The sequence below is a fragment of the Epinephelus fuscoguttatus genome, linkage group LG6 (genome assembly GCF_011397635.1).
Source record: "Epinephelus fuscoguttatus linkage group LG6, E.fuscoguttatus.final_Chr_v1".
Taxonomy (NCBI): Eukaryota; Metazoa; Chordata; class Actinopteri; order Perciformes; family Serranidae; genus Epinephelus; species Epinephelus fuscoguttatus.
Genome location: NC_064757.1, coordinates 14,311,454 through 14,333,485, shown reverse-complemented (window position 1 = coordinate 14,333,485; position 22,032 = coordinate 14,311,454). Strand labels below are relative to the sequence as shown.

At 41.7% G+C, this 22,032-nt stretch overlaps 1 protein-coding gene across 5 annotated transcripts in view; it reads left to right on the top strand.

Moving 5' to 3' along the window:
- Nucleotides 1-13,176: 13,176 nt before the first annotated feature.
- Nucleotides 13,177-22,032, top strand: part of ncor2 (nuclear receptor corepressor 2) — a 108,120-nt gene continuing 99,264 nt past the window's right edge. For 2 of the 5 annotated variants that reach the window (XM_049579067.1, XM_049579069.1), the window contains exon 1: nt 13,177-13,425. The gene's annotated coding sequence lies outside the window, so the exon portion shown is untranslated. The remainder of the gene's footprint in view (nt 13,426-22,032) is intronic. The other 3 variants (XM_049579068.1, XM_049579066.1, XM_049579070.1) reach the window with 2 other exon arrangements.

Sequence of the window (22,032 nt, the reverse complement as noted above, 5' to 3'; positions counted from 1 at the left end):
GTAGCTTTGGTCTAGTTTTAGCTAGTGGTGGGTCTCAACTCTGTTGTTGTTCCACCTATTTGGTGTTTTTTGGAGATACAGTGTGTTCTGACACAGAAATATGGCTTCATAAAGATTTTAGGAGACACAGTCTAGTGGCCTATGTGGTGTTAAAACATTTGAAGAACCATACAATTTGATGGTAGTGGAACAAATCGAAAATGCCTTGCAGGATTTCTACTTTCAAAGAAAGTTAAAACCCCTCATGAAGCAGCCGTTTTGGCAGATGAATATGTTTTGACGCACAACCATTCCTTTGCTGACATGTTACCAGGTGACTGTGGTCAGCAGTCCTATTCTCCCGCATACTCAATAAAATCTAATAAGGCAGGTTTAGCGTCATCTTCCAGGGTTGATTGTCGTACTTGGAATAAACCTGATCCTAACAGTGTCTGTAACTACTGCCAAAACCAAGGTCACTCTAAGAAAGATTACCCTGCACTCACAGCAAAACACAGGTCTAGTGGCGGACAAGTAAAGTTAAGTGCATTTGCTGCTCCACAACGTGGGTTTGTGCAATTCCTGGGGTTGAACTGTAGTCCAATACTGTGAGCAAATAGTTTGACAATTCAGCATTCATCTCTGAGGGGCTTGTTACTTCCACAGTCAGACCAAAAAAAAACCTTGCAGTGAAAGTTTTGCATGACGCAGAGTCTTTAGTCTCTTATGCATTGCTCAGTTTTCCCTTTTTTGGTGGCACTGTTGTCCAAGGGATGGGTTTGGTTTCCCTCTTTGTTCTGCTTCACAAAATAAAAGCTGGTTTCAGGTTTGGTGTCTGAAGTGGCAGTTGGTGTTCGCCCTGAGCTTCAATTTGAAGGGGTAGACATGATTCTCGGAAATGACTTAGCAGCATGTGGCCTGATGACCATGTGTGTAACACAGCTAAACGTACTCCACCCAAGTCACCCTCAAAGCCATCTGAGAGCGTGCCAGAGTCTGTTTCCAGCCTGTGCGGTAACTTGTGCCATGAACCATGCACGTGCAGAATCTGACGTCACTCAGAAATAAAGACGAAAGCTAAGTTAGCTGTTTTGTTCATACCTGCACCATTGCAGCCCATTTCTCACAGATTAGCAGAGGAAGCTGCTTGAGTTGCAAATGAAAGAAGATGAAAACGTTATGCTAAGCAGTGCCACTTCAGTTTAAGAGATCAGGTTCTGGGGATTTTTTTTGCAAGTAATGGGTTTGATGTTTCAAGCTCAGCTTTGTGTTTCGTTTAGTGTGTCCAGTTTTTGAGCAAAACTTTATGACCTCTATGCAGACACACATGTCAAAACTTGACCACATCAATCTGTCGTATGTCACTTCTGCTCTTTTTGTCAAAGAGGGTCCAAAGGACAGAGGGATGTCGTATGCTGTAAAGCGCTCTGAGGCAACTTGTGATTTGTGATATTGGGCTTTATGAATAAAACTGAATTGAAAAATTGAAAATGGAAGCTAAGATCTGCCTTTCTTTCCCTTTTTTTCAGGAGATTTTCAGGACCATCTCAAAAATGTTGAGGTATTTTAAGCCATGTTGTGTTTTCTGCAGCATTTGGATGATGTTAAATATATTAGAATTGATCAAGGGCAAACGTTTCGTTTCAGTGTTGTGAATTTTTATGCAGCAATTTGTGCCTTTTCTGCATCAGTTTAGTATGTAAATGCCTTTAATTTTGTCAAAATAAAAGTCCTCTTCATGTTTTTATTGGAAGGAACAAATGCACATGTTCTAAATGTTGAAATCTACACCTACGGAGGCGGTGCATTTTGGAGTTGTACAGACCTTTCTAAATGTTACTCCTTGTTCTCAAAAGTTTTTGTCTCACCATTCTTTAAAAAAGCTTCTAGGTACCAGGTTGGAGAAAGGTGTGAAAGAAGGTGTAATTTGGTGAGTCAAAGACTGGGATATATATATATATATATATATTTTCTTTCACCTGATATTGCAGTTGCTGTTTCCAGTGTTTTATTATTGGTTGTGTTTTCTTCTCCACTTGCAGGTAGTGGGTTGGCAGTGCAGGTTATTACTGAGCTGGCTCACCTAGGCTGATGAGCTGGCAAGTCTACGAAGCCAGCCAGTTCAAGCTGCCTCAGCTCCTCAACGTTCTCCTGGTTTGGTTACTTTGTTTTGTCTTTTTCTTTTATCATGCAACATGTTCGTACACTATTTCCCACATTCACATACATCACTGATGTTACTGTCACATCTCATTAATTTGTTTTGTATAATACTTTAATAACTTGTTTTATTTTTGACCTCCACCCTGTTGTGTGTTCTCCCTCCTTTGTCTGAACAATGAGCCGGTTCATGACATAGTGAACAAGCAAATGTAAATATTTGATTGAATATGACCATGAGAGTCCTTTGGGTGGATCGGGCATGTGTGTTTGTGAATGCATTTGCTTTATCAGAAAGATATGAGGAAACGGGAAGAGAGAATGGGTTGACATTTTGCCTGTGAAAACGTGCATTCATGGCTATGCTGGTATGCAGAAGATAACATAAATCTCACTCCTTGGCACTGATGCAGAGAATATAGAATTTAACAATGGAACATTTAATCACTGACTGCCGCTGAAAAACACATTGGCAACCAGCTCCTGGGAAGAAATCTTTACTGTCATTTGGCTGTCACATTTGTGAGCGTACAAGTCTGCATTTGATATTCTGGAGGTGACTCGCATGCTTGAGAACATGTGTGAAGTGTTAACCAGCTCTCGGAGCTTCCAGTGCCGGCTGACGCCACCTCAAAAGAGCGTCATTAATTAACATGCCATTATCAGAGCTGAATGCTAGCTGGGGGAGATTAATGCTGCGAGGAGCTGCTAGTGGATTAAAGGTCACATCCTGTGTGTTAATCACCCAACACCCATGACCTCTGGAAGGAAACACAGTAGAATGGGCACATTATTGCCACCTGGCTGGGCACCAATCATTCCCGGGATCAAAATGAGGACCGTTCCTTTCAGCAGACACAGACAGTGAATGGGTGGGATAGAGAGGAAGTTTTTAGCAAAATAATGACAAGGGAGATATGAAGCTGTGAGAGAGAGATAGAGATCAACATGATAATTAATATAAGGCACTTGAAATTGTGATGTTGCTACATTTAGTAGTTTAAAAAGATTGCAAAGGTCACTGAGTGTAAAGCTGCCCCAGGGCTCCAACTATAGCCATTGTCGTCAAGTTACACACAGCACAGAGGCAGGAGTATAAGCAGTGGATATCATTATCACCAAGATATTACAAACAAAACAGTCAACGTACATGAAGGCATATACAGTGTATTGTTCGCCTCCTTCACAGTCTCCTCTCCGTCTCGTACGTACATAAACACACAAAGACCCTATACAAGTCTGTTACTAACACTCTACATTCTTAGTGAGAAAAGCCTTGAGGACTTTCCAAGGTGGATGGATTAATTTCTGGGCGTTCAAGAGAAAACGCTCGCAGGCTGGATCCGAGCTTCTATATCATATTTCTGCAGCCCACACACACCTCCCACTATCCCACATCTGACAAGAATCTCTCAGATCGGATGTGACTCACCAGCTTTGGCAGTCGAAGGCTAAATTCTTCTTCTGTTACTCTCTTACGATGACCACTCAGCTCTTTCCAGTTATTTTTTTTTTTTTTCTTGTAGTCAACCACAATGGACTCCAGCCTCTGATGTGTGTTGTCATACTGAAGAACACACTGTTTTACAGGAATTTACATACTGTCAAATAAGGTTTTGATTATGCTCACATGAACGGGATCTGACAGCTGGGGTGGATTATTCCACATGAATCTGTGGCACGTCATCTATTGATAGCCTTTCTGTTTTTTTCTGAGCACGACAAAAGACACTTCTGAAAACACCTCTGGTGCTGTTGCCTCTGTGCTAGAGGACAGAAGGCCAGGTCAGGTGGAAAAAGGAACATAAACTGTGATTGCTCAGGGAGCATTGTAGATGCTTACAGAGCGGCCTCTATTCTCAGAGGACCCTGTATTCCTGCATCAACGCTTTCCAGGATGCAGGCGCTTGGTTCACTGCTCGTTTGATGGACTATTTTCCCTCCTTCGTAGGCAGGGCTGTGTACATTTTGACCTTGGTGTCAGCAGAGCCAGACAGAAGCTGCTGAATAGTATATCTCCCTCTTCCTCAAGGACATATACAGCAACATGGTCCTTTGTATTTTTATCAGATCGTTTTGGAACAGGATACTGACATTAATGTACTATAAAGTGCTTAATTTATTTGTGTAGAATAAAATGTGTAATCTACTTTGTTCAAATTGTGTACTGTCCAACTGCGGAGATGGGACCAAGGTATTGCTTTGCAAGTCACAAGAAGCCTAAGTCTCAGGTCTCAGCACCCAAGCCCCAAGTGAAGACTAACAAGTACCATGTCAAGTACCAAGTCCTAAGCTTTAAGTTTTGCAGCCCAAGCAAGTCATAATGCGCTTTTCACTGAATATAATGCCGTTTTAACAACAGAGTAATAATGTTAGCTAAGCATTAGCTCGCTATGTTAATATTCATCGCCACTTACTGTTCTTTATACAACTTTAAATGTTGAATGAAATTGGAAGTTCTTGCGTCTCCATCTGAAATTTCCAACATGCACATTTTGCATACTGCAGTTATTTAGTGCAGACCACCACATAGTTTTTGTACGTAAAATGAAATATCTTTCGTATATATATTTTTTAAACTGGTACTCAATAACATAGCTTTAGTTCTTCATGGTTTTCTCCTGCATCTTAATTGAATGCCGTTGGATCGGTTTAGACAAAGAGGATCTGGGGAATTAAGTGTCGACTTGCTGGAAATGAATAGCATTAACAATCAGGAAATGAAGGTAAATGAATTGATTTATGGCACACTCTTTGACCATTGTATTTTTTTTTATCTTTGGAGGTATCAGGTATTTTCAAGTCAAAAGGCTCAAGTCCAAGTAAAGTCAAGAGTCACTGGTGTTAAAATCCAAGTCAAGTTGCAAGTTGATTTTGTCAAGTCTCATGAATTTTGTGACTAGAGTCTGCCTCAAGACCAAGTCATGTGACTTGAGTCCACACCAGTATTCTTGTAATGAATGTGGTATATTTCATTCTGAGGATGGATCCTACTGACTTGGTATTGGTCTTCTGACATTTCATTTAATGCCACCATGAGGTTGACACTTTTGTTTATTAGTGAAATGTCTTAACACTAGCAAATTGTACCACCGTTAGTTCTCCCAGTACTTCAGTTTATGACTCAATCACATTTTTTTCTTTACATTTTGTGTAGTGCTAATTAACAAACCTGAGCATGCTAACACAGAAAATGGGGAATACAGGACATATTATACCTGCTCTGCTGCAACATACACATGCTGGCACAGTGAGTATGTTAGCATGCTAATGTTAGCATTTAGCTCAAATCACTGCTGTGCCTAAGTACAACCTCACATAGCTACTAACATGGCTATAGACATTTGTAATTAAAATGTAACTAACTGTAGTTTGAAAGGGGTCGATGGTAGTGAATTGTAAACCAGCAGTCCCCATCAGCTCTATGGAGCTTTATAGCAACTTTCAGCACTTCTAATGAACGTAGTGGAGCATTTAGCAACTTAAGAGCCAGCTATTTTCCTCAGGAGCTGGTGGAGAACAAAAACCGAGCCAAAAGGAGAGTGAATACTGGACTTACACCCAACTGGTGGTCAGAAACACAGCTCCAAATGAATGCTTATGTTGCTCTGTATCTGTTGAATCATGCAACTAAGCAGCAACAAATCCACCGTATCAACTCATAGCACACAGTGACAAGATTCATGACTGTGATTCATGGCTGATAAATGATAAAACCTCAAAGAAAACAATATAATATTTGCCATTTTAATTCTATTCTGACAGCCCAGTAATATTTAAGTGTCCCCTGTATTTTGGGGTCTTTGTCTCTTGTGTGCTATGTGGCCAAAACAAATTATAAGTGACTAATCTGCAGAGGGCAGCAATACTGTAGAGACTCCTACAGCTGGGAGTGTACCTATTAAATCTGTGTAGCAGCAGAGCCACTTAAAAATAGCCTGGTCCTCCACTGTCCTGTCAGGGTCGGAGTTTTAGGGTACTGCAATTCACAGGAGGCTTCCATCTGCATGTGCCTGGAGACTCCTTCTGCTTTTTTGACAGTGAGATGTAATCTGATTGTCTGTTTGCTGAAAGGCACAGCTGACTACTGAGTGCAGTGAGTGGGGAGCTAAACTCTGAGTGGCCCCACTAAGGCTCTCTATGACGTAGCACGGTGTAGAGGCTTAGCTTTGAGGAGAGAGATTCAGTCAACTTCATTTCACTCTCTATAAAGCTAAAATTACTGCGCTTTCTCAGTCCAAACGGCAGAGTTTCTCCAAGGGCAAATCTGGATTCTTGATTTGACACAAGCAGTGAAATCCTCAATTGCGTGATCAGAGTTTAACATTTGCTTAGCTGACAGCAGAGCAGTTGGGGGGAAAGTGGGGACTCAGAGATGGGGAGTGATTGACAAGGATTTTATTCTGCCTTTCTGTGGCGTGTTAGAGTGTCAAGCTTCCTCCTTTCAGCCGTGCTAGCTGAAAAGCCCTTCCCTCAGGGTGTCTTACTCAGCCCTGACACAGACACTGCCACTACCTTGTGATCTCACTGCAAAAAGCACATGAAAGATCATACTAACACACACATGCACAGAGAGAGGGAGTGTGTGACAGAGATTACTTCAATCACAGTATCTGCTATCGCACTCTATTCTTATCTCTGTACTGTTATCAACTCCCTGTAGACCATAAGCTCTGTTGACATTTCACCTCATTTCTGGTGTAAAATACTTCCAAGGCCCCATTATCTTCCTCACATGCCTTGTTTTAATTCCACTACTCTCGGTTACATTAAAGAACAATTTCCTGCACTTTCATATTTTCAGTCTGCCCTCCGGGATCATTTAAAATCGCTGCTCTGTTTATAGTACATCACAATCTCAGGCATGCGTACACCTGTACTGTTCCAGTTTATCGACAGCATTACTTATGAATTAGGTGACGCCTATCAACCATTTACGAGTCTGTGTGTTGACACTCTCTTTGATGATAGCTCTCTGCGTCAACTGACTCAGAGACTGTATGCTTTATCTTTCCACCATCCACCCACGGAGCAAGAATAAAGACACTGTGTCCATATGGGAAATGGCAAATGCATCAATTTCCATGGCTTGTGAGATGCATATGCATGTGCATGTGAGATGCTGCAGTGTGCTGAGTGTGTTATGTGCTGTACATTGAACTACCCCCTGCACAGCTCCCCTAAAGCAACCCATCCCCCAACAGAGACATTTTTGCTCTCTATGTGTGACTACATTACGCCGGCTTCCTCTCCCCCACTGAGTGAGCCTTCTGAGCTGGTCCCTGGGGTGGGTGTCGGTGTGGAAAGCAGGCCTTTTTCCCTGTCCATGGGATGTTATTGATGAGGTGAGGTAATGGATCTCCCCGCTGTGCTCACAGGGACACTGAGGATAAATCAGACAGTGGGTAAGACCCAACCAGCCATTCCACCTCTCTCTAGACTCAACTGCCATTTCATTAGCTTTATTTATGGGGGTTCTGCACTCTTCTGAACCCCTCCCCTTTGCGTCCTCCCACTGAAAACGCTGCTATTCTTCTTTTTCCTCCCTTATATAGTGCTATGGCAACCCATATACACTCCTGTCCTTCTTTCCTCCCTTTTTTCTTGGAAAATCTAGTATTCTCCCTCCCACACATCTTCCTGGGAATTATTCCTCTAGTTTATGTGGAAGTGGAGATGTGAGCAGCCTGGGAACCTACAGCCCGCTATCACGCGATGGACAAAGGGCTGGAGAGATAGTGTCGTGCTCTGAAGTGGTGAGGGATTCAGCACTAGTCTGGGCTTTTAACATTAGACACAGCAGTGCAAGTCCATCCAGCTCAGCACTTCCTGCAGAGTCGTATTTGAGTTGGCTGAGCAGCAGCAATTCACCTCTGGGCTTATGGCTCAGCCACTTAGCGAGAAAAATGCAGCCAAAACCGGCTTTGTCCTTGAGGGGGGAGAGAGGAATTCCTTATGTGTCCTTGCTAGAAAGAACTAATTGAACTGTTATCTTCACCATGGGATCAAATGTCAACTTTTTTTCTGCCAGAGATGGGTGTCCATTATTGGTGGGCAGACCTTTTACTTGAAAAGATGAACAAGCTATCACGTCACTACCATATTCATGCCAACAGCAGTGACCCCCCCCCCCCACCCCCCCCCCACTGTCTTTAAGAGGCTGTGGCTAGATTTTTTAAGCTAGCACAAAGGTACTGGTATTGTGTGACACCACACAACATAAAGCATCCACTGCTTCCATAGCTTGTTGACATAATTTAGGCTAAATTTTGACAAGGGAACAACTGGCATGATCATTTTCTCTCTTGAACTCTCACCTCAAGAGAGTTTGTTCAATACAATCAATGTACTCCTTCAAATTAAAGCTCTAAATTTGTCTTTCTAAGGAAAAGGACAACCAGCCTATCTGAAAAACAATAAATTCCCTATCATTTATAGATACATAACATATTAAACCAGGATTGTTATGGAACTCAAATGTTACGGTGCCAGTATTAGTCTATGCACATCAGATAGCTAGTGATATTAACTGTAAAATAAGAAACTAAAGTATATCAATATGCGATTTCTTAACTCTCCGTATTGACATAGTCAGTTATGGCTTTTAATTTTTGTTTGCCACCCCAAGATTGACAGTGGCCCCCATCTGGCCCCCCTGTAAAAAATTCCAGGGGGCACCACTGGCCAACAGAATACCACTTTGATTCCCTTCAGCTCTTTCATCACTATGTGCTTATCAACTGCCAAGGTTTATCACACAACTCAGAAAAACACAGTGAAGTACGTCCACAACGCCACGACTTTCATCTGTAAAAGGCATCTGTGTTATCACTGCTGGTGCTGTCTGTTGATGTTGTGGCACACTATCAGAGAGCAAATATCTAGGTTGACTTGCTATTTAATATCACTGGAAAACCTTACCAATGCTAAAATTTGTTCCATGTGTGAATGTGGATGTACATGCATAATATATGCTGTATGATGTCTCTGTATCTAATTTATTTAATGTACTGAAATCTGGATTAGACATGAAAGGCAGTGATTCATACTCTCCTCGCATGCTTTTTCCATTAGAAAGAGACAGGAATGGCTTTTTTTTTTTTTTCGTTTCATGGTGAACATTGATGTCATGACAGTCATGCTAGAACATGTCCATACAAGGTCCACTCCAGTTTACTCCGCATGAATCCATGCAACCTAACAGATGGTTGACTGAGCTAAGCTCCAACGATGCTGCGCCACTGCCAGTTTCATTACAGGGGTTCACTTGGACATGGGACAAGTGTGAATATGTCTGTCACACCCACGGGCAGCCAGTGATACCAAAGAAATTCAGCCACAATTTGCTACTTGAAAACAGAGAACACATGACATCACGGGGCGCCTCATTTTACGGAATACTGACGCACATAGAGGAGGGTGTGATAAATATTTTGAAATGATTTTGCAGAAATGATTCAGTAGCACTTAATGTATCCACTCTTGCGGGTGTTACAAATGTCAGGGATAGAAATGCTGCAAAAATATACACAGATATAAGATGTAAAAAAGACACAGAACCTAATCCAACTTCTCATTACACGTGGGTGAGGTTGGAAAAGACTCATATTATGTCTCAACAGTAAAATTTAGTCTACATATGATCTCGATAAAGGGAAGGAAAGGAAAAAATGAGAGAAAAGCGTGTGCTGGCGGTCAGCCAGGTGTGGACAGACTCAGGAAGTTAAGCCGGAATTCCAACAATGCAGGCAGTCGTTAGAGTCTTCAGTGAGATGCTGCCATTTCTGCTCTCACTGCCGTCTTTGTTGTGGCGAGGAGGAGGCTGTTAGGTGAAGTCTTGTGGCTGTGAATAAATTTCAGTCCTGACTTTGCATTGTAAGCCTAGACTGATTTGTGAATGATACAAGGAAAATAGTGTCTCAGTTAAGCAGATAAAAAACAGGCTCCTCTGTGGCTTTCTGTCTCTCTGCCTCTGATATCTACCGAGAAATATAATTTTCCCAGGCTGTTTGACTCGAGCCCAGTCGTGACAATAATGAATGCCAGCGATGGCAGAATGAATTATGTCTCAGCTAAAAATGTACATCATAGCCAAAGGAAGAACTTGGCATGTAATTATACCAGTGTTATAAATAGCAACACGTGCCAAAAAGTATCCACCACCTCCATCCAAAAAATCACATTATAAATGAAACACATGATTTCAACTGGAGATATTTTATGTTTTTGATTGTGTGTTTCTGATTTAATTGTGCTTGACTCTAATTAGGAAAAGTCTAAGTGAACATGCCTTTCGTACTCCCCCTGAAGACAATGGAAAACTAAGAAAGGCAGAGTGTAATAATGTGTTTCTAATCAGCCACAGTTTGGGGAAGATGGCACCCAGCAAAAGAATATTTGAAATTGTAATCAAAGCTGATCATTCACAAAGGGGAGCTCCATTAATCTGGTAGACTGCGGATGGCAGCTCGTCTTTTAAGAGTGCTGTTTTGATGAGGATTTTCCCTCCAGCCTCTTCTCTGTTTCTAAAGGATTTTCTGTTGTTCATCTTTTATTTTGGAGCCGTAATGACTGTCTGCAGTGCATCTATCAACTGACAGCCTTTGAAATATCCAAAGTCTGCTGAGCTGATGCAGTCACTCTCTGCGGTGCCTTTCATGTGGGCTCTGGATCTATTGAAACAATCCTCTCCAGTTCTTTTTAATATCTCGAAGAAGAAATACCTTAGGTATTTTCCCCCTGAAGTGAGCTACAAATTTATTTTTGCAATCATGAAAAGTGTCCCTTGCTCACATATCATGTATTTTAGGATCTCAAGAAAGATCACCTGGCCATTTGGGCTTTGTCTGATGCTCCGTTTAACTCTACAGGGGATCTGGCTGCAGATGAAACACAGCTGTTGACATCAAAACTGGCAAGTGAGAAACATTTGCGCTTTATCAGTGAGCTGACAAATTGGGCATTGCGGAGATGGGGGATAGATTATTCCGACATGCGCCTGGGTCCAGAAAGCCCAGCTGAAATAAACAGATCTCTTTCCTGCTCTGTGATGGCTGGATGAAGAGATGGTGGTTATACTGATGGTTAGAGGGGGTCTCCCAAACCACAGAGCAGAAAGAAAAACACAGGGAAGAAAAACAATCCCATCTGACATCATAGGAAAGGCTGCCGCTGAAATTTAGGTCAAGATATAGCCTGCCTGAAGTGTGCCAGATAGTTTTATGGCAAAGTCAGGTTGCCAACGCCTTGTCCAAGTGGAGTGACATAATGCAAAATCAAAAGTATACAAGTGAAGCTAATTACCGTAGCCTGTCAAAACCAGGTTTACATAGCAGCAGGTTTTAATTCCTTTAATGAGCCCCACTGACTGACTTGAATACTTTGAAACAAAATCTTTTCTGTGGCTGAAATAGCTGCAGTGTGGGTGGCGGTTTGAGAAGCTAGTGTAGCTGTGAAGCGGATGAAAGGTTTCAGACCATTTAGAGGGCACTGGCTTCAGCAGAGTCATCAACTATGTACACAGCATGGGATGTTGTGATCTCCCAAATACTATCCTTCAATGTTAAGTCACTGTATTCACAGCTTGTACTTCTCCGCGGGCATCAAGCAGCACAGATGTAGACTTCCTGGAGTGTCAACGCTTGAAGTGACCCCTGTTGGAACCTCTGAGTTCAGGCTGGAGCAGGGAGGGAGAGGGAATACAGAGGGTTTTGTCCTCGTGAATGTAGTGTGAGTGGGACAACATGAAATTTGTCGAGGACCAAGTGTGCTAGATAGATAGATAATTCATTCATTCATTCATCTTCTAACCGCTTCATCCTCTTGAGGGTCTCGGGGGGGCTGGAGCCTATCCCAGCTACATCGGGCGAGAGGCAGGGTACACCCTGGACAAGTCACCAGACTATCGCAGGGCTGACACATAGAGACAGACAACCATTCACGCTCACATTCACACCTACGGACAATTTAGAGTTACCAATTAACCTAGTCTGCACGTCTGCCTAGTCTGCACGTCTTTGGACTGTGGGAGGAAGCCGGAGTGCCCGGAGAGAACCCACGCTGACACGGGGAGAACATGCAAACTCCGCACAGAAGGGCTCCCACGGCCGGGATCGAACCGGCAACCCTCTTGCTGTGAGGCGAGAGTGCTAACCACCACACCACCGTGCCGCCCTAGATAGATAATTGAATTTTTAATTTTTTAATTCAATTTTATATACTTTATTAATCCCCCTGAGGGGAAGTTAAATTTTTTCACTCTGTTGTCATTAACACACAGGTCCGAAAGACACACACATGCACAAACAGGACCTATACATGCATATATAGTGGAGAGATGTCAGAGTGAGGGGGCTGCCTTGGTCAGGTGCCCCGAACGGTTGAGGGGTTTGGTGCCTTGCTCAAGGGCACCTTGGCAGTGGCACCTCTCCAGCCACCAGTCCACGCTCCATATTTGGTCCGGACGGGAACTCGAACAGGTGACCCTCTGGTTCCCAACCCAAGTCCCTATGGACTGCTTGATAGATAGATAGATAGATAGAAAGAAAGAAAGAAAGAAAGAAAGAAATATGGTAGGCCTATACATTGTGAGGTGGTGCTAGCAACACATAGCCTATATAGAGTATTTGTAGGGACATACAATGTGTGTAGATAAGCATTTGGTTAATGTAACCTTTTTGCATTGCATCTGATCCTAACCATAGCATACAGAAATGTAGACATGAGCATGTTTATGAAATGATAATGTATGTACGAGTCATGTGCAGACACGCATGTCAGACGTGTTAAATGATGTGTGGAAAGTAGTGCAGAGTCTTATAGGAAGAGGCAAGGTGGAAAATAGCGACTACTTGCTGTTTATATGAGTGTATAATTTTTTTTGTTTTTGTGCCTTATGATGGTCACTGACTTTAACACTACGGCGCTATATCACTGAATTTGTTGTGGGCATGGGAAAAGTGCAGTCTGAGTAAAGAGGAGGGGCGAGAGAGCATGTGGACCTATTGAGAGAGGGAGGCGGTTCAGCCCCGCTGTGGTCTCAGCAGCAGCGGCTTAGAGACTAGTGCTAGACCACTGTGTTGTGCAGGAACAGGCACGGCATAGCTGAAAACCGCCAGCGGAACAAATGAAAACGAAAACTACTCTTTCATGTGGATTAATTCAGGGGCGAGACACTCTGTCGAAGCGAGAAGCTCTTTAAGCGAATTGGGACCGACTGACGAGGATTGGGACATTAGCTACTGTACGATAACACCGCCGAATGGTTTCTCTTGCCCCGCCGCTAAGGTTAGTTAGCTTCCATTGCTGGCTGTCCGTTGGTTTGGGTTGGAGGGGGGTTGGGGGATCTGTCTGTTCTGTTGTTGGACGACGGGGTCCGGCTATTCTTTGGAGGAGACACATACATAGCATTATTGACCTTTTCGAGGCTATACGTTACGTTATAGCCTCATGGTTCGTCGAACCTCTGGGAAATGTAGTTAATTTTAAAGCACAATTTAACTAGCGGGTTGCTCACTTCACAACAGTACTCCTAGTTGCCTGGCTTTCGTCAGCTAGTTAATTATTTTATAAATCATGAACACGTGCTACATGGCTAGGCTAAGCTAGCTTAAAGCTAACGGTGCTAGCTACCCGAGCTAGCTGTCAGAACTGCGGACCAGCTAACGCCAGTTTGATTGAACTGAATTAACGTTAACACTGGTGTCCTCTGTGTAACGCTAACACACTGTTCATCACACAACGCTACCAATAACAGCTATGAATAGACAATGTCAGTTTTACACTAAGTGTATAAGCTATGTTATATTGTAGTATCTGGCTAACTGGCTTAGCCTGCTAACTTGGCTATGCACCGAAGCGCCCGGTTTGCGTTTGTAAACATTGGTTTTATTTGAAGTTGACTTAGTGCGCTCCATTGATAACGCTAGCTAATATAACGGTAGTCAGTAACACAGTGTTTTGTTGTCAGATGGGTGATAAGCTATGATGGCAAGCCACTGACACAAGTTTAAAGGAACGTAAGGTGAGTTAGCGTTAATGGTTGTCTCAGATAGCGTAACGTTAGTTGCTTTTGTGACAGCAACGTTATGCTTTTGAGTTGAACCGTTGTTTCCAACCAAGTTTACTAGCCACATTTTAACTTCATTTTTAGGGGGCTGCTTTTAGAGTCAATCATTTTAGCTAATGATAGTTATCCACCTGTAAGCAAGCGGTGTTGCAGCCTTATTTGCCAGTTGAGCTTATTGTCGTCTGACTTCGAAGAGCATGCACATCTCTAGTCACAGTTAGTTGTTGACAATTTTAGAGGACAACTAAGCCCTCTTGTGAAATGTCAAGGGGCAGTGCCTCACCCCAATTGAGGTGATCATTGACAAAAACAGTGTAACCATGTGTTGTTGTGGAAAGAAGCAGATGTCTGTTTTTATCTGCTGCTAAATCTCCACAACCACTTCCATGATAAGCAATCCGATACATTCTACTTTGAGTTGTAGAATATGTCTTTGCTTCGTTATTGCTGCCCCTGGAAATTAGGTTGACTTGATTTAAATTGTGACACAGCCAAATGTGGCTGTTTTAATTACCTTGTAGTGGATGTACACCTGTATTGCATTGAACTTCATCTAATATTGCACCAACATCCACAGATCTGATGATCATGAAAACACTGTACTCCAAAATACTTTGAACACGACTTACTTGTTGTTTGAATCTGCTATTGAGAAACAGCACTGGCCTGTAATATTTTGAATAGGCATAGCATTGTTGAGTGTTATGTTTTTATATTTTTGACCTAGGCTTATAAAACCTCTTGGTAAATTTAAATCAAAGACATGGGGCCATGTGGTATACTAGGACCCATTGTTCAGACAGTGTGTTAATCCCATTTGTATTTATTTCACTGAGGTGATGTGTATTTGATGCATGTCCTGTTTGTTGGGTTTTGAAAGTTTTTTGCAAAGGATTTTTTTGAGTTGAAGATATTGTCAACATATGTATGGTTGGGGCATCTAAATTGTCATGCACTGTGGGGTTAAGCTAATTTTCCTCTTCAGCTTTATCAGTCACCCATTGATCTTTGTTAGCAATCAAATTAAGCAGCATGGCATACTCTTATCTATCTCTGTATCTAGGTGTGCAAACAGTTTCAGGTTTATGTGCCTGTGCTTAGAGATATCAGTCTCTGAAACCTCTATTGCCACTTTGATACGGTGGAGATAAATGGGCTTGTGTTGGGTGGCAGCAACACATCTTAAAATCTGGAAATGTTAAACCGAAATTGTCTGCATAACTATGACATAAAGTGGTAATTGATATGTTTTTTGTGTCTTTAGTAAACTGTTATGTAACCCAGGGTTACCCAGGAAAAAGTTTCTCAGGTGGTAAACCATGATCTTGTTGCATTTCACTCAGTGATCCACTTAGTGGTTGATGACCTACAAACAGTAGCCACACTTATTGCCACACTCACTGGCATTTGTTATTTGAAATGGCACTTGAATTTGTTTCCCCTGAAGTGTAATGTTTTATTTCAGTAATGTGTATTAAATTTTATGATGTCAGTGAGGGTGGTTTTTGTTTAAGACAATGCGGCCTGCTTCTTATATGAAAGAAAAGACTGAGAAGTCTTGCACCCATAACATTTCCTGTTGCTGCTACACAATTAAAGTCTTCCTCTGGCCAGCTATAAGGGTTCTTATTGTGAAACAGTCACACATTCCTGAAGTCTTAGTCAAAAACATTTGCAACTGCCACTTGCTTGGTGTGTGAAATTCATAAATATATAGACATTTAGGTTTTGTTTTGATTTTCTCCTCGGCTGATATTTTTTAAATATTGCAAGGAGGAACTGGCAGAAGAAGACATTACCGCTGCCACAAGCAACTGTATTGTGCCTGCATCACAAGTTCAAATTTCCATTACTTATGGTTGGCTACTGCTAGAGTTGGGTCGATTGCTGGTTTTGCCTGTCTGGTGTACAAGCCTAAACCAGTTTGATTTTTACGCTAACCAGCTAAACCAGCATTTGTCACATTGGCGCACTCTGTCAAAAAAGCAGTAATAATTTGCTCCGTTCCTACCATTGTAGTCCCTACAGCACCGTTATAATGAAGCACTCTTGTTAATGATGCGGACACCATCTTGCCTCTTGATGTCATTCTAACAAACCAGCTGTCTACGTACGCCAGTACTTTCAGAACAAAATTTCAGAACAAAAAAAAAAAAGAACAGGCTAAAGTGAGAGTCTCTCTGGAAGGGATATTTAGAAATAACTGGTTTGTGCAAATCCTTGTCCAGCAAGAGCACGGGTGTCGTGCTGCAAGAGCTCACTGGAACGATGCTACTCCCATGTTTTTCCTCCAAGTCAAGCAATAGATTTCGCAGTTTACACAATCTGGTTGAAATTCATAAATATTTTTAGAAGTTTAAAGATCCAATTATCACTAAAGTGTATATGATCTTAGACAGACATAAAACAAATGGATTGGTCACACATTGACATTTAAGGTGTGTCGATTGATTTATGTTGTCAATAAATATGCAAGATACATTCCACTTTAAAAGTTGCTGGTAGCTGCCAGCAGTAGCCTTTGAACAGCAGGGTGAATTAAATATCTTTACCTCAGTCTATATAGCTGTTGCTCGAGGCAGCAAGGTATCCCTTCATTTTATAGTTTACTAATGGATGAAAAACTAGTTGCCTCACAATGAGCTCTGTTTACATAAGCTTCAAAACCAGTCACAACTCACCTCTGAGCAAGAGTGTTGAAATGAGGCTACAAAGACCAAAGAAAGAATCACATTACAGAAATAATTTAGTACACATCCTATATTAAATAAGTCAAGTGAAATATGTGACGTCACCAACGAGGCCCTGATATAGTAAATACCATTTCCTATGACCTTATAAATTTGAAGTACTTTTACTGCACATTACATCACAGAGAAAATCAGCTCAGATAATATTTACCACATTAAAAATGTCCCAATTTCAAACTCTCATAAATTAAATGAATAAATGTTTTCCTTCAGAGGTTTGCTGAAATTTTTGATGTAATCCTGACCAGGATGACCCTGACTATGGGCATGTAAAATATGAAGTTATCGTACGGCACGGTTTTGAGAATATTAAAGGAAAGCCATTTCAAATTACATAACACATTGACGATTTCCTTATATTGTAACCGTCATAAAGTAGAAAATTTCATAGCCGACAGTGTTTGATCTCTTTTGGTAGCATCCAGCCAACTTTGGTTGAAGCACCAAGAAAGGAGGACATATATATGAATTCTTTTGGTGCATGCAAACGTTAAATGCACCATTACGTGTACACTGAAAAAAGTATTTGGGCCCTGCTCAGTCATAGTGCCTGGAGGCAGTTGGTGTGTCTGACAAGGCAGCCCAGAGAGCACAAAGTCTGCCAATAATTCATAATGGTGTGACATTGCTGACTTAAGGTCTATGCACTCATAGCACAGTGTCAGCTTAGCAGTTTGGACTGTGAAGAGTTAAATGAGAGTGAGGAGATATATCTCCCTTATCCAAAAGGGTAATGGGGGCAAAGATAATCCCGTGCTCAGTATGGTGCCTCAGGGAGACCATTTCAATGCTAGTTCAATTCCTGCTTGTATTATGAAACACAACACAGTTACGAAACTGGGAAAGGGGAGAGTTCTTTGCTCATTTTATTGTCTGTGAAAGATGAGTCCTCAGTGAATTCTTGAGGGAAGAAAAAAAAACATGTTGTGTCATCATAAATCACAAAAGGTTTCCGTTACAGTTCACAAAGGCTGTCCTTCAAAGGCATATTTGTCATAATTTATTTTTGATAATTTTTAATTATCTGTAAGTAGGGATGGGTAATACACGATACAATATCTACAATATCATCGTGATATCGACATTGAGGTATTTGGTAAAAAATATTGTGATACTTGATTTACTCCATATTGCTCAGCCCTACATCTCTTTATGTAGATCTAATATGCTGAATCAGCTGAGCACATACAGCACAACTCAACCTGTTGGCTTGGTGTGTCTGCAGTGCAAGACATTATTTTATTATTTGTAGGTTAGACTTAGAATTAAATCATAAGTCAGCATCCTCTTTAGTCTTGTAATTTCCACAGACAGTAATAATCTGCATTTTAGTGTTCAAAGGTGAACTTCTTTAATTTAGGCAAATCCAGTCATGGATCTATTCACACCGCACGTTCAAGCAAAATTTATATTTACTGAAATCACAGCACATGAAATAATGATTATAGGGAAATGACACAACTTCGGTATGCTGCGGTGCACTTTATGAACCCTTAAGTTAACACGCAGAAACCAAAGAGGGAAATATGAGGCAGTCACCATGAAACTGCCTCCCAGGCGCATTCCCTCCTCCCACCCAGTTTCCCTCTCACTGAATGAGTAACAGCAGCTGTCTAGCACTTTTTGCTCACTAGTGGACTGCACCTGGTAGGTTTCGTGTGTGGAGAATGTTATGCTTGATTCAGTGTGGTAGAATATTATGATCAGGCACAGCCGGTCTGTTGCAGTGCCTCAAATTACTCACAATCAAAGTGCCACTGAACTGGCCACAGTGCCAGTACCTCAGTTCCAGTGGCTGCACCAGGGCTGAGGTTTAGCAGTTGTGCCATTTTCTGGGATTGCTAAATGGAAAAACCCCGGTTGTGACATGTTATTTGAGGAAGTTGCTTTTCTTATATGGGCCCATGCAGATCCTCTAAGTAGCCATCAGCCTTGTGATTTTGTTCTCACCTTTTATGCTCTCCCACTTTAATATTTAGGATGCAGTCATCCAGGGGGGCGTTTTGCTGAGGCTGTTAGCCTTAGGGGGTAATGGGGTCTAAAGGTCAGACAGATTCTGCGTCTGTCACTCTGAAGAGTTCAAAAGGGCCACAAGATTTATATGTCCCTCCAGGAATTTGTGATGCTGCTTGCAATAATCAAATTCAGTGAATCCTTGCAATATTTGTAAGAGGTAGCAATTTTTACACTGCATTTTTTTTACATAACAAAGTCAGGTCAGAGTCAAGCTTCTCAGTTTACCTAACTGCCACACTTTCCTGCATAAAATCCAGTTCAAAACCACTGTTACTAACTAGCATGAAAAAAAGGTTCCTTGACCTCAACAAAAACCAACAAGATTCAACATGAATTAGCTGTGTAATCTTTTCACTGATACCCCCTTCTCTAGTTTCCTTGCACACCTGTACACCTGTAGTCTCAGCTCTCAGGGCGTGTACGTGCGCCACCAAGTCAAATCTCAGTAAACTAATACAACAGCTTTCTGGTAACAATGGAATGTATGCCAGTTTAATCCTGACCCTCGCGTGTTTTTTTTTTTTTTTTTTTAATGATATTTTTTGGGCATTTTTGCCTTGATAGGAAAGCTGAGTGTGAAAGAGAGAGCGAGAGAGAGAATGACATGCAGCAAAGGACCACGGTCTGGAGTCGAACCCGGGCCGCTGCGGCAACAGCCTTATACATGGGGCGCCTGCTCTATCCACTAAGCCACCCACACCCTGACCCTCACATGTTAATAGTGACTTTCATACCACTGCAAATTGCAAATGGATTGCTTTAAATATCTTTTTGTAAGTATATTAATTTGTGTGTGGACAGACATAGTGCTGTCTATATTGTTTGTTTGTCTGTTCGTTAGTAACCTGTTGTCTGTTTTTATCATTGGACCTGGAGTCTGTAAATAAATAAAGAATAACTATATATATTTTATATACTGTAATGGTAGGATATCTCAGATGGAAACAAGTTGAGATGATATTGAAACAGTAGAGAACATATGGATGGTCTTCAATGAGTTTTAAGCTCCAATTTAATTTTAGTGCTGAGTCAGTATGAGTAAAGAAATGTAAACAGCATTCTTCATTTACCCCTCACAGTTTTTCCCTTATGTCAAAGTGGGTTTCAGAGTTTACAACTTCAGCGTGAGGATGAAGCAGCATTATCGTTCCGGTCATGAGAAGTGAAAAAAACAAACAAAAAAAGACTACAAGAGTGAACTACGGGAACAGCAATCAGATAACTGTGTTCGCTCCTCTCTGAGTTTGATGTCTAATAACAGTAACGTTAAGTTGATGTGCCAGTGTGCAGTGCATCTCCCTCCAGTCTGTCTCTCTTGCTAACCTAGCTCGGCAGTGCATCTCTTGGTCTGTCGGTGTCTTGCTTGTTTGCCAGTGACTTCTAGGGCTGTTCTGTGACTTTGTGCCTGACAAAAGTGAGCGTGAAATACAGCTGATAAACACCAGCAGGCAACAGCGTTTATACATACTGCAGCTTGGAAAAGATAACCATGTCACACGTGAACATACGTTCATATGTGTCAGCACGAAATGAAATTTCCCAGCAGCAACCTCTGTGTGGACCAGTCCTGACACTTAAGTGTTGTGATGGCACTCCTCATAGGTGCACATCATTTTAAACAAGACAATGATCATCTAGTTTCCCAGTCAGAGTTTAGTTACAGCTCTGGGCTAATGCAGGATGGAAAACAATGGATTGACATGGACTATTGATTATATATTAAGTTTACAATGTTGATTAGCTGGGCATTCTGGGCAATCAGCCAAGCTATAGTAGCCTATATATGGAATAAAATGAAGGAAAATATTTTATTTGACAAATACAGTTTGTTAATACCTCATTCTTTACTGTGTATGTTTACTTTTTCATTGACCGACATTTGGGGCAGACTGTTCTGAAGTAGCATGAAAAATAATTTTCACATGTGTGAAACTTTTTTGTATGCTTGCAAAGCAGCCTGCTGGGATGTTTCTATGTATCTACTGGCACCAGAAGGGCTCTTTAGGACTAAGTACATACAGTACATGTGTGCACAGTAATGAGCAGGTGAAATGTCTGTCTAGCTTACATATGAGGTGTCTCAAGATTTAGGAACATACAATTGTATTGAATATAATAAAAGTAAAAAGTCACATGACATGCTGCTGTTTTGTGCTATGACCTATTTAAGTGCTGGAAGTTGTTATTTACGTGACAATGCTTGAACGCAACACAAGCTCAGCACCAAGAGTGCAGCGCTGCTGTGCGAGCAACTGTTTGTCTGTGCGTTTGTTGCTGCTTATTTACACAGTGTCCATAAGAATAACTTTGTCAGCTGACAAACTGCACCGGGCTCGGGGTCAGGTTTGGTCAGGAAAATGTGGCCCGAGCTGCTCTAGCGTGCTCACTGTGTGTGTGGCGGAACTCTGCCGTGTGTGATACAGAGAGCAGAGGAGAATTGTTAACACGTGACCATGTAGAGACAGAAATGACACGATGGCATAACACCATAAATAGTATGTTGTTATGTTATTATATGAAGCGTCCGTTGCTCAAAATAATATCAATGGGGGCTGTGGGCAGGACATTGTTACACAGCGTGTGCCTGTGACTTCAGGCAGAGAGACCGCTGCATCAGAGCCGAAGGAGCACGTTTTAAAATACATTTATTTTATCAATTAGTTATTAACTTTTACTATTTTTAGCAACTTGCCCGATTGGGCAAGTGAGTTGTTAGTTTACATGCCCGACCTTGAGTTTTACTTGCCCCGGGCAATCGGGCAATCCTCATTGTTGAGCCCTGTAAAGTCGCCACGTCCTGCGGCAACACGACCACTCTATAACAGCACTTGAGACAGCACAGCACAGGGAAAAGTAGGAAGAGTGCATGCGAGAGAAAGCTGAACTGCATAACGTTAAAGACAACTGAAAACCGCCAGAGCCTCATAAAACGACATCCAAGCACAGTTAAGCAAACATTTGTAAGTGTCACAGGGAAATCATGGACTCCATAACAAATGAAAAATTGAGCAATTTTGCTCGGGTTCGGCCCACTTGACATGCTGCTGTGTTGTGCTATGG